Source organism: Triticum aestivum, chromosome 1D, assembly GCF_018294505.1.
Source record: "Triticum aestivum cultivar Chinese Spring chromosome 1D, IWGSC CS RefSeq v2.1, whole genome shotgun sequence".
NCBI classification, from domain to species: domain Eukaryota; kingdom Viridiplantae; phylum Streptophyta; class Magnoliopsida; order Poales; family Poaceae; genus Triticum; species Triticum aestivum.
Genome location: NC_057796.1, coordinates 226150514 through 226161325, shown reverse-complemented (window position 1 = coordinate 226161325; position 10812 = coordinate 226150514).

Here is a 10812-nt window from a genome sequence, read left to right as displayed (position 1 = left end):
CCCTCGCAATCTCAAAAATATCTGCTCGCCCTTGATCCAAATTTTCAGTAGCCCCGCCTTGTTACTCCTGCCTAGTAAAATTTTCAGTTGCCGCAGTATTTCCTCAAACACCACCTTGCCCCCCCGCCCCCTCCACACACACCACACACTCCCCAAAACCTCCGCTCACACAGACACACACAACCCTCGAAACCATTGGTAGGTCGCCGCCATCGCCGGCGCCTCCATCGTCAACCTCTGCATGTGTGCTGGGGAGCTCAAGGAGCCAATGGCCAAAAAGAGGTTTATCGCGGCCTTTTTTCCTGACACCGGCAAGGTGGCCGCCGAGGTGTCCCCGTCGTCCTCCGCAGGCTTGATCCGCCGTTGCCGGTCCCCCGATCAGCCCGTCGCCGCGCCCCTACGCCGGTTCGAGGACTTCCCCGTCCTCCCTCGGACCCTGCAGCCGACGAGGTCCTACCTCGGGGTCCGGCAGCGGCGGTGGGGGACGTGGGTTGCCGAGATTACAGATCAGGAGACCCACACCCGCTAGTGGCTCGGTAGGTTCCACACGGGCGAGCTCGCGGCCATGGAGTACGACCGCTGGCAGGTCCGCTACCACGGCGTGACGGCTAGGCTCAATTTCCCCTTCGGCACACGGCCGAGCTCGCGGCCATGGAGTACGACCGCTGGCAGGTCCGCTACCACGGCGTGACGTCTAGGCTCAATTTCCCCTTCGGCACACGTTCGGTCGACCTTGTTCCGCCGGAGCCAGGGGTGGTGAGCTCGGCTATGGCGCCGGAGGACCGCGAGGGATGGGAGCGCCTCGAGGCCGAGGCCGCCGACGAGGCCTACATGCAAGAGCTCCGCCAGCAGCATCCAGAGCTAGTGGAGGCGGAGCGGGCGATCTTTGCCGGCGCGGAGGGCGGCGAGGTTATCGCGCTCTCCTCCGATGACGAGGTCAAAGGCGGCGATGACGGCGGCACGGAGGGCGGCGAGGTTATCGCGCTCTCCTCGGATGACGAGGTCGAAGGCGGCGGCAGCGCGGAGGGCATCGAGGTGGGCCCCGAGGACGAGGAGATCGATGTCGACGAGTGGAGGAGTGCCTTCCCCAACGACCCCGACAACGGCACCGACCCGGACCCGGCTCGCGGCACACTGTACATGACGAGGAAGGATTGACTCGACCTCTACTTTGACCGAAAGTAGTTTAGCTTAGTTTAAATTTATGTTTTATGTTCAGTTATGCAAAACTATCTATGTTTATGTTTGAATGCATGCTACTTTCGGTTGAACCTGCTTTGAACTTGATCAAATTGAAGCTTACAATGTTAATTTTAGGGGATCGATTAGAAAAGGCCAAAAATTGCTGGAGTATATATATATATATATATATATATATATTCACTAAGGGTTTTAGTCCTTTAACTTTTAAAGGATCGGCTAGAGATGGCCTTATGACTTGTTTATTTCAGTTCTTCACAATGTGATACTCTATATATGCAACTATTTTCCGTGCAGTTCAATTTCATCAATAACAGTTTCAACAATACCACTATGAATTACGATATTTGGTTGCTGTTAAGGATATTGCAGTTAACATGCCTTTTGTTTTTTAACAATAACTAGTGTACTTTAGACCTGCACAATACCAGTTTGAATGACTATTTGCTTGTTTTTAAATGTTATGCCTGATGCAGTTAACACACCTTTCCACTTCTTGTTTTGCTTAACTAGCGTGCTTAAGCCTGCACACTGAAGCTATCATTTGTAGATTATGTTGTCTACCATGGATATATTTGGTTGATGTTTAGTTTGTTGTGCTTAACATGCCTTTATATGTACTCATACATGACAACATTGAGAATAGTGATGTTTTCCATTGAGGTTAGTTTCATTGCATTGCTTATATGTACTCACTGTTCAGGATATCGGTAGCTGGTACCATATAGCCTGGGGCTGATAAGGGATTAATCGTCGAATCGGACATTTCACTGAATATATCTGTAACCCATTTATCAGTAGGTTAACTAGGGCCATATTTAATATATCTGAGGCTACATAGCAACATACATTGTACTGAATGACTAAATATGCAATCCCAGGCTACATAGCAACAAGGAAGAGTGTTACCTTAATGTTCTGATGATGTCTAGATATACATGTAATAAAATCTTATATAATGGGATGGAGGGAGTGTTGTACTACATCATTTTTCAATTGTTGTTTAGCTTCTAATATTAACTTGGTGCTTTTAGGTACATATATCATTGCCAAAGTTCCACACTTCGACCCTTTCTGGGGCAATGAGATATTCATGAACCAGCATCAAGTGAGGAAACTGATAAAGATTGTTATTAAAATGGGTCCAAAGACGTCAATCGAACTATTTGTTTACACTTTATGCAAGACAACAGTGAACTGCAGGATGGTAAGTAAGAACCCTGTAGCCTTCTTTTTACTGCCCGTAATGAGTTGTGTTAGATGACAATGTCTGAATCTTTTTTCCTTTGCAGTGGACCCTGAAGCAGTTTACTCAAGATTACCTCTCAAACTACATGATTGGCGGCCGACCATCATAAGGGGCTGGACTAGAGTCCTGCATGCCTTCTGCATCCAGGAGAGCACAAGAGGCCCATTCCGCTTCACCTTGTTCAGCAACCGGAATGTTTGTCGCCTCTTTCTTTACCATCTGTAATACTACAAGTATAGAACCCTGGTTCATCATTCTTTATTTGGTGCTTATGTAATTCTTAAACATATGTACCTGTGAATCAAATAATGCATTGGTTGTTTGAACCTGATGGATATGAATAAAGCTAAAGCCTACTTTCAAGTTTAAATTAGGTACAATTTTAAATAGGAGCAATTAAATTAGGGCGAAATTAGGTGTGCAGGTCATTACGGCGCACACGGTTAATAAAGCACAGCGTGTGCGATATACATCATAATCCGACACGGTTCATAGAGAGGAAACATGTGTAACAATGCACACAGTTGCCATTTGCAAAGCGTGTGTGATGCCCGACAATATCGCATACGGTGCGGGAAAACTAAATGTGTGTGATTGTCTACCTATCGTACACGGTTTATAATCATGAAGTGTTTGTGATGTGCCAGGCATCGTAAAACTCCCGTGCCTGGAATCTGCCTGGAAAACTCCTGTGCCTGGAATCTGCCTGGATTTAGGTAGAACCACAAAACTCCGACTGTGATGGCAATGCGAGCACAAACGACTAGCAAGGATGAAGCTTTTGGGATATTCGATATATCGGAAACGGTTATATAGGGACAACTGTATGCATCAAGGCTCCCTATCCCCGACGGTTTCTAGGTCGTGTGGGAAGGACCCCCCTATCACCGTCACTCACTAGGCGGCGGTTCCAAATGCCGTTGTAGAAAGGGGTTAAAAACCGTTTGTATAGCACCGACGCGTACTAGTGATAGAACTTTTATCATAGACTTCTCATGAATAAGTAACAATTCATCACAACATCGAAGTATAAAGCATAAACTCTATTGGAAACCAACAAACTATGTTCTCAGTGAACTTTGCAACTACAATTCATTATCTTTCCAGGAAGGGTCATGTATCAGAGCATTTCAACAAGTCCACATACTCAACCATCATATAGTCTTCTATGATTGCTAACAGTCACCGCATACACATGAGCAAAACGTTTCAACCAGACACATAGAAAGATAGGGGCTTATAGTTTCGCCTCCCAACGTATTCACCTCATGGGTGATGTCAACAATAATAACTCATGCTACCCATATCCAACTGGATATATGTGCCTAGATCTTTCCTCACCACATGATGCTTGCCAAAAGAGAAAATAAAAAAAGGAATAGAAAGAAGAACTTGACTCTTGCATAAAAGTAAATACATAAAAGTAAAAGATAGGCCCTTCGCAGAGGGAAGCAGAGGTTGCCATGCGCTTTTTGTTTGTATGCTCAATCCCTTAGTGCAAAAGAACGTCACATTATATTGCCCCTTGTGATAGCAATCTTTATTATGCAGTCTGTCGCTTTTATTCTTTGCCATCACAAGTTCGTACAACGCTCAATTTTCTCTTACACTAATTGATCTGACATTTTTAGAAGCAATTTTTATTGCCTTATTGCACCGATGACAACTTACTTGAAGGATCTTACTCAATCCTTAGGTAGGTATGGTGGACTCTTGAAAATAAGATTTGGGTTTAAGGGTTTTGGATGCACAAGTAATATCTCTACTTGGTGCGGAATTTTTGGATAGAAAAGATGGGGGGCAAGCACCACATGTTAAAGGATCTATGACAATATAACTTCTATGTGAATATGAGCAAACATAAATCATTACGTTGTCTTCCTTGTCCAACTCAAGAATTTTGGCATATAATATTGGGGGCTCACAATCACAAAAGATTTCCAAGATAGTATATTTGCATGTGAATCTTCTCTTCCCTTATTAATTCTTTCATGAATTGCATCATTGACCAATGCTATGTTTGTCAATCTCTAGTAAAATTTTCTACTTATACTTTTCCTTATGTGGTGTCATTACTTACCATAAGATTAGCATATGATCTTTTTCATTTATTTCCTTTCCTTTTATTGAAACAAGAAAGTAAAGAAAGCAAAACTCAAACTAAACTTTATTATATATCTCGCACACGATTACAAAGATAGATCGCTAAGCAAACTCTCGAAGAGAAAGGATCGAACTAAACTTTTATTCATCTAAAGCAAAAGATAACTATGGATCGAACTAAGATAAGTAAAGGCAAAAGATAGTGGGGGTGATACGATACCAGGGCACCTCCCCCAAGCTTGGCGAAAGCCAAGGGGAGTGCCCATACCCGATACTCAATTTTCTTTGGGTGATGAAGAAGAAGGTGGTGGTGATGAAGTGGTAGCGATCCTGTCCTCGGGTTTCCATGGCACAGGCTCACCATCATAAGAAGAGGAGTGAGTCTCGCGGGTCCTGCAACTGGCAGCCAAACTCATACCTTTAAACCTTGCCTCATATTCAAAGACTTGGTTTTGAAGTTCGTAGATCTGGCTCTGGAGGAAGTTGATTTGCTCGTTGAAGGAGAAGACAATGTGCTTCATGGACTTGCCATCCACCTTGAGATCACGGGTGTAGTCCGCGATCATTAGGTGATTGGCATTGAGTCCACGTTCCACCATCCCCTTGCACCGGAAGACTTCCTGCTCCATAGCTTCAAGCCTGGCCTCCACGGATCCAATCCCCTTGGGGCCTTGCACATCACGGATGTGGAGCACCCCTCACGGATCTGGATAGCTTGAGGGTGCTGCATCACCTCCCGCAAATATGGGTTGATGACGTTCTCGAAGAACTTGTCCTTGGAGGAGCTTGAAGCGACAATGGTGGATCAGATATGTCGGAAAACAACAAGGAAAATAAAACATGAGATTTCTCCGTGATACGATGGTCAATAGGTTCGGGGGGTATATAAAGATTTTTTATCTTGGGAAACAAGCATACGGAAGAAAACCGGAGTCCAGAAGGTACCCGAGGTGGGCACAACCCACCTGGGCGTCTTGTGCCCACCAGGGTCACCTTCATGGTAGTTTCTTAGTTTCCTAATTTTTTTATTCCAAAACTGACAAAAAATATTTTTGCGGATTTTTTGGAGTCCGTTTACTTACCGTATCACATACCTCCTCTTTTTCACGATTCTGGAGTGTTCCGGAAAGTTTCTTTTATGTGTTCTTCCGGTGTCATAGTTTGGATAATATTGCTTTCAACAATAATGGGCATACCTGAGATATAATGTTTTATTCGTTGCCCATTAACAACCATCGGGTTAGTACCTTCGGCATTATTCATTTTGATAGCTCCAGATCGATAAACCTCCTCAATAACATAGGGTCCTTCCAATTTGGAGAGGAGTTTTCCTGCAAAGAATCTGAAACAAGAGTTGTACAAAATAACATATTCTTCAACCTTGAACTCACGCTTTTGGATTCTTTTATCATGCGATCTTTTAACTTTTTCTTTAAATAACTTGGCATTTTCATAAGCTTGGGTTCTCCATTCATCTAGTGAGCTAATATCAAATAACCTCTTCTCACCAGCAAGTTTGAAATCATAGGTGAGTTCTTTAATTGCCCAATATGCTTTATGTTCTAACTCAAGAGGCAAATGACAAGCTTTTTCATAAACCATTTTAGTAGGAGACATACCCATAGGACTTTTATATGTTGTTCTATAAGCCCAAAGTGCATCATCTAATTTCTTAGACCAGTTCTTCCGGGACCTATTGACAGTCCTTTGTAAAATTAATTTTATTTCTCTATTGCTAAGTTAAACTTGACCACTAGACTGAGGATGATAGGGTGATGCAATTCTATGGTTAACATCATACTTGGCAAGTATTTTACGGACAGCACCATGAATAAAGTGTGAACCACCATCAGTCATTAAATATCTAGGGACTCCAAACCTTGGGAAAATAACTTCCTTAAGCATTTTAATAGAGGTGTTGTGATCAACACTACTAGTTGGAATAGCTTCTACCCACTTAGTAACATAATCAACAGCAACCAAAATATGAGTATACCCATTAGAGGAAGGAAAAGCTCCCATGTAATCAGATCCCCAAACATCAAATGGTTCAACAGCAAGTGAATAATTCATAGGCATTTCTTGACGCTTACCGATATTACCTATTCTTTGACATTCATCACAAGATGAGACAAACTTACGAGCATCCTTGAAGAGAGTAGGCCAATAAAATCCAGATTGCAATACCTTGTGAGCAGTTCTCTCTCCCGCATGTTGTCCTCCATAAGCTTCAGAGTGACATTTCCGTAGGATTTGTCCATGTTCATGCTCAGGTACACAATGTCTAATAATACCATCTACTCCTTTATAAAGATGTGGGTCATCCCAAAAGTAGTGTCTTAAATCACAGAAGAATTTTTTCTTTTGTTGGTATGTAAAGCTAGATGGTATGTATTTAGCAACAATATAATTAGCATAGTCAGCATACCAAGGTGTACCATTAGAAAAATTTATTGCAGCTAATTGCTCATCAGGAAAACTATCATTAATAGGTTGTGGGTCATCAAGATTATTTTCAAGCCTAGACAAGTTATCAGCCAAGGGTTCTCAGCTCCCTTTCTATCAGTGATATGCAAATCAAATTCTTGTAGCAAGAGAACCCACCTAATGAGTCTAGGTTTAGCATCTTTATTTTCCATAAGATATTTTATAGTAGCATGATCAGTGTGAACAATCACTTTAGAATCAACAATGTAAGATCTGAATTTATCACAAGCAAACACCACTGCTAAGAATTCTTTTTCAGTAGTAGCATAATTTCGTTGAGCACTGTCTAGAGTTTTACTAGCATAATGAATAACATTTAATTTCTTATCAACTCTTTGTCCTAGAACAGCACCAACAGCATAATCACTAGCATCACACATAATTTCAAAAGGCAAGTTCCAATCAGGTGGTTGAACAAAAGGTGCAGAAATTAAGGCTTTCTTGAGTGTTTCAAAGGCATCTAAGCAATCATCATAAAAAACAAATGGAATATCCTTTTGCAAAAGATTTGTAAGAGGCCTAGAAATTTTAGAGAAGTCTTTGATAAATCTCCTATAGAAACCAGCATGACCAAGGAAACTACGAATACCTTTGATATCTTTAGGACATGGCATTTTCTCGATTGCATCAACCTTAGCTTTGTCCACGTCAATACCTCTTTCAGAATTTTTTTGGCCCAAAACAATACCTTTGTTAACCATAAAGTGGCACTTCTCCCAATTCAAGACAAGATTTGTTTGCTCACATCTCTGCAGAACTCGATCAAGATTGCTTAAACAATCATCAAAAGACTTCCCATAAACAGAAAAGTCATCCATGAAAACTTCAACAATCTTTTCACAAAAGTCAGAGAATATAGCAGTCATACATCTTTGAAAGGTAGCAGGTGCGTTACATAAACCAAAAGGCATACATCTATAAGCATAAGTTCCAAAAGGGCAAGTAAAAGTGGTCTTTTCTTGATTAGGTTGAGAAACAGGTATTTGTGAAAAACCAGAATATCCTTCAAGGAAGCAAAAATGTGTGTGCTTAGATAATCTTTCTAGCATTTGATCAATAAAAGGCAGAGGGTAATGATCTTTTCTAGTTGCTTTGTTTAATTTTCTAAAATCAATTACCATTCTATAGCCTGTAACAATTCTTTGTGGAATAAGTTCATTCTTATCATTAGGAACAACAGTAATACCTTCTTTCTTAGGGACACAATGAACAGGACTTACCCATCTACTATCAGCTATAGGATAGATTATACCTGCTTCCAGAAGTTCCGTTCTTACCACTATTTTCATCTTAGGATTTAACCGACGTTGATGATCAACAACGGGTTTAGCATCAGGTCCATATTAATCTTGTGCTGACATAGAGTGGGACAAATGCCCTTAAGATCATCAAGAGTATATCCAATAGCAGCTCGGTGCTTCCTCAGAACTTTCAATAATCTTTCTTCTTCATGTTCTGAAAGGTTAGCACTAATAATAACAGGATAAATCTTTTTCTCATCGAGATAAGCAAATTTTCAAAGTGTCTGGGAATTGTTCTAATTCAAACACAGGATCATCTTTAGGTGGAGGAGGACCTCCTAGAGTTTCAATAGGCAAATTGTGTTTAAGCAGAGGACGTTGTTCAAAGAAAATCTTATCTGTTTCACTTCTTTCATGCATTTGCATATCATTTTCATGGTCTAGAAAATATTGTTCTAAAGGATCAGTAGGAGGCACAACAATAGAAGCAAGACCAATAATTTCATCTTTACTAGGCAATTCTTTTTTATGAGGTTTTCTACTAAACTTGGAAAAATTAAATTCATGAGACTCATCACCAAAGCTAACACCGACAGTTTGTTTCTCACAATCTGTTTTAGAATTAACGGTGTTCTAGAAAGGCCTACCAAAGATAATGGGACAAAAGTCGTCTTGTGGGGAACCAAGAACAAGAAAATCAGTAGGGTATTTTATTTTCCCACACAAGACTTCAATCCCAAGTGGTGTGATGGTGTTTCTATTAGCAAGTTTAATAGTAACATCTATGTCTTCTATTTTAGTGGGTGCTATATCATTCATAATTTCCAGATATAAGGTAAAAGGAATAGCACTCACGCTAGCACCTATGTCACATAAACCATGATAACAGTGATCTCCTATTTTAACTAAGACAACAGGCATGCCAACAACAGGTCTATGTTTATCTTTTTCATCGGGTTTGGCAATTCTAGCTGCTTCATCACAGAAGTAAATAACATGCCCATCTATATTTTCAACCAGGAGATCCTTAACCATAGCAACACTAGGTTCTACCTTGATTTGTTCAGCTGGTTTAGGTGTTCTAATATAACTTTTATTGACCACAGTTGAAACTTTAGCATGTTCCTTTATCCTAACAGGGAAAGGTGGGTTTTCAATATAAGCAGTAGGAACAACTGGATCAACATTATAGATTATAGTTTCTTCTTTACTATTACTAGTCCTTTAATTTCTCCTTTAATAGGTGGGTCATATTTGAACCACTTCTCTTTAGGGAGATCAACATGAGTAGCAAAATATTCACAAAAGGAAGCTACTATCTCAGAGTCAAGTCCATATTTAGTGCTAAACTTTTGAAAAGCATCGGTATTCATAAAAGATTTAACACAATCATACTTAAGCTTAATACCTGACTCTTTACCTTCATCGAGTTCCCAATCTTCAGAGTTGTGTTGAATTCTTTCCAAAAGATCCCACCGTAATTCAATAGTCTTCTTCATAAAGGAACCAGTACAAGAAGTCTCAAGCATGGATCGATCATCATGAGAAAGACGAGCATAAAAATTATGAATGATAATTTCCTTCGAGAGCTCATGATTGGTGCATGAATATAACATTGACTTAAGCCTCCCCCAAGCTAGAGCGATACTTTCTCCTTCACGAGGCTAAAAATTATATATATAATTCCGATCACGATGAACTAGATGCATAGGATATTTTTTTGGTGAAACTCCAATTTCAATCAATTCCAATTCCAAGATCCAATATCATCACACAGCCTATACCACGCCAATTCTTTTCCCTTCCAAGATAAAGGGAAAACATTATTCTTAACTTCATCTCTGGGTAAACCTGCATGCTTAAACAATCCACAAATTTCTTCCACATATATCAAGTGTATATCACGATGTTCGGTTCCATCTCCTGCATAAGGATTAGCTAGCAGTTGTTCTATCATACCCGAAGGAATTTCATATTCAATATTTTCAGTAGGTGTGGTGGGTTGAGGGGTGACTAATTGTGGTTCCGGTTGAGGTGAAGATACCCCGAACAAACCCCTCAAAGGATTATTTTCCTTAGTAACAAGTAACAGTAAATTTCAGCACGTTGTAATAATTTTTTCTTACCAATTTCCACTTACCAAGAGTGCTTCACTCCCCGGCAACGGTGCCAGAAAAGAGCCTTGATGACCCACAAGAATAGGGGATCAATCGTAGTCCTTTCGATAAGTAAGAGTGTCGAACGCAACAAGGAGCAGAAGGAAATGACAAGTGGTTTTCAGCAAGGTAATGTGTGCAAGCACTGAAATTGTAAGTAACGAGTAGTTTGATAGCAAGATAATTTGTAACGAGCAAGTAACGATAATAGTAACAAAAGTGCAGCAAGGTAGCCCAATCCTTTTGAGGCAAAGGACATGCCAAAACGGTCTCTTATGATAAGCAAAGCATTCTTGAGGGTACACGGGAATTTCATCTAGTCACTTTCATCATGTTAGTCTGATTGTCTTCGCTACTTTGATAATTTGATATGTGG